Genomic DNA, 3,560 nt, shown 5'->3' with positions numbered 1-3,560 from the left:
TTAAAATTGATAAATTGAGAATCTCAATATTAAAGAACTCTTACAGTTTTCTAGTGAGTTAGAAACTCTTACAGTTTCTAGATTTAAGAATCCCCCTTTTTGAACCCTGCTACACTGTTGGTGGGAATGTAAATTGGTGCAGCCACTGTGGAAAACAGTATGGAGGTGCCTCAAAAAACTAAAAATAGAGTTGCCATATGATCCAATCCCACTCCTGGGCATATATCCATAAAAAACAAAAACAGGAATTTGAAAAGATACATGCACCCCAATGTTCATAGCAGCACTATTTACAATGGCAAAGGTATGGAAGCAACCTAATTGTCCATCAATAGATAAATGGATAAAGAAGATGTAGTGTATATATATATATATATATATATATATATATATATATATATACACAATGTGTGTATATATATATATACAATGTGTATATATATATACATTGTATATATATACATTGTATATATATATACAATGTATATATATATATATATACAATGGAATACTCAGCTATAAAAAAATGAATAAAATTTTGCCACTTGCAGCAAAATGGATGGACTTGGAGGGCATTATGCTAAGTGAAATAAGACAGAGAAAGACAAATACTGTATGATATTACTTATATGTGGAATGTAAAAAATACAGCAAACTAGTAAGTGAAATAAAAAAGAAGCAGATTCACAGATATAGAGAACAAACTAGTGGTTACTAGTGGAGAGAGGGAAGGGAGGAGGGGCAACATAGAGCTGGGGAAAAAAAGGGTTTTTAAAGGATTATATGAAATCGTGTGTGAAACTTTTAAAAATTGTAAAGCACTATAGAATTTAAAGAATCTTTCATTCAATAAAGAAACTTTTAACCTTTGATCTAAAAATAAATGCTAAAAATGTACAGTACTTATAAATGTATTACGCACAATATTAAGCTCCAAATAGTTCACATGTTTCATGCTGTATGTTATAGATATGCTAAGCTTAATTTCAAGCAGATTAAATAAACATTGAAGTGCAGAAAAAGTCCCCCCTTTTTAATAATTTCAACCCCCATTTCTCAAGCTTGAGAATCATTACATTTCTTGCTATGTGTTATGGGAACTGATTTATATTTTTTAAAATGTTGAGAGCCAGAAAGTTACTTTTCAAATACAAAACACTAAGTCACATTTTTGCTAAAGAAAGGCTTGTGTAAGCACATGCTGTTTCATTTTATCAGCCCTCCTACCAGTGTTATTGGTGAGGGTGGATACAAGACCCCTAACTGTAACATGAATGCTTGTGGCCCAGGTGGGGTGCATTGCTAGCATGCTTTTGGGTAGAAAACGGATACTGAACCCATGAGAACTTGTCCAAACTTCCCATTTCTTAAACAATGTCTATGATTTCTGAATAACTGGTTTCTGCTTTAATCTAGCATTCCACCAGGAGCACATCGTGACATCTCTGATTTATCGATCCATTTATTTCTGAGTTTATATATGGTGACTTTTGTCCAAAGTTCTAGACACTTGAATAAGCTTCAGAAAGAGATTGTTCTTAAAAACCACTCTTTGAACAAGCGTGATATAAAATGATGTAAATTTTATGTCATTAGTTCACCACAGTCCTCTAAATATCAGTTATGTGGTTTCATTTTTGTGGAATTACATATGTGTGTAAATACATTTATTTTAATCTGTATCTGCACACGATGAAAAATTACTAGTGCATTGCTGTGGACACAAGCTGGTGAATTAATCTTCCTTTTACCACAAGTGGAATATGTGCCCTGGACAAGTTAATGAATGTCTCTGAGCTTAGGTTCCCATTCTGAGTTGCTGAAAGTATATGGGGCTGGACTAACATCAATCTCTTGTCTTCCCCCCGTCCCTTTACCCTTGTCAAATGCTATGCACGTTTCCATTCCTCTGTTTTGGATATCACTGATTCCTCCCTCTGGAATACCTTCTCCTCTTTCCTGGATCCTACCCATGATTTCTTTTAGAGCATCAATAAGAAAGGAAATGCTCCAATGAGAAAGTACAAATTATACATGGATCATTGGAAGACAAGTGTAAGTTAACTAGACTTTAGGCCCTGAAATGGTGTCATTTAAAGATCAAATACCTGCTGAGTAATTGCCATGTGCCACACCCTGAGCTCAAGATAGGACTGGAAAACCAAACGCCAGCCCTCCTGTTGCTAACCAGGCAGCGTGGAAGACAGTGAGTGAGTCAATAGAAGTTTATGCAGTTCCTCTGTGGAGTCTTAAAGGATGGTATAGATAATATTTTCTGAAGTGATGAAAGAGGAAGAATTTTCCTGATAGTCAAACACAAATATTCAATGAAGTCCACTGGGCCATTGCAGAGATCAAGTGATGAGTTAATATTTGTCTCTACCTTCACCAGCCAGAATGACATCTTACTATGAATTAGAGTGCTTATTGCTGAATCTAAGGCAGGCAGACCACCTAACCCAATCTAGCAACTAAAAATTACTTACATTTTTATCAAAGAGATAAATGCACAGAGTTTAAAAAACAAATCATTCTTCAAAGTTTATAAGAAAAAACAGCAGCCTCTTACCAGACCCCATCCATCATCTAGTTTCTCTGCTAGAGGCAACCGCTGGTGAATACTTTTACCTTTAAAAGTAGTTTATTCTGGTATTTTTCTACATATTCTAAAATAATATACTCATATTGTTATTATTCATCTATCAGTTTTAAGTATTATGTTGACTAATTAAAGAAATGGGGTTTACTCTTCTAGTAACACCACCTTGTTTCACCTTCCAAATTGTTAAATCACAATTACTGATTAAATCAATATCCAGTGTTTACATTCTTATGACATTATAACAGCATATTACTGCTAAGTAAAGTGGTGTTTTCTAAAGACATTTGCTTTTTTATACAATTTTGTTTTCCCTGGAGTTATTAATTGCTTCATATTTTTATATTCCATATTTTGCTTAGTTTTCTATGTATCTATTTCTTCCTAGATATTTAAGATCAGATTCAGTTAGAGTGACAGAAAAAAATAGCAGTGGCTTAAATAAGTAGAAGTTTATTTATCCTTGGAAAACAGAATCTGTAGGTGAGCAGTTGAGAGCTGTCGTGGCAGCGCTGTGGTCATCAGTGTTTAAGTCTTCTCCTTTTATCTTTACTGCTCTTCCATTTTCAACACGTGGCTTGTACCTTATGATTCAAGATAGCTACTCAAGTTGTATCTAGTTGCCCACCTTACATTCAGAAGCAGAGAGAAAGAAAAAAATAAGAGCATATCTCCTTTCCCCTTTCTTATTTTGTTCTTGTCTCTTGTGACTTGATAACTATCTTTAGTGTTGTTTCGATTCTTTTTTATTTTTTCTGCACTTATCTATTATAGATTTTTGGTCTGTAATTACCACGAGGTTTTTGTATAGCAGTCTCTCTCTCTCTATATATATACATATGTATGTGCTTAAGTTGCTGATCTCTTAATTTCAAATGCATTTTAGATACCCTGCATCTGTACTCTCCTCACTTCATGATTACTGTATTTGATGTCATATTTACATCTAATTGTTTTGTGT

This window comes from Delphinus delphis, chromosome 14 (genome assembly GCF_949987515.2).
Source record: "Delphinus delphis chromosome 14, mDelDel1.2, whole genome shotgun sequence".
Classification (NCBI taxonomy): Eukaryota; Metazoa; Chordata; class Mammalia; order Artiodactyla; family Delphinidae; genus Delphinus; species Delphinus delphis.
The sequence above is the reverse complement of the archived record's forward strand: the minus strand, read 5'-3'. Positions refer to the sequence as shown.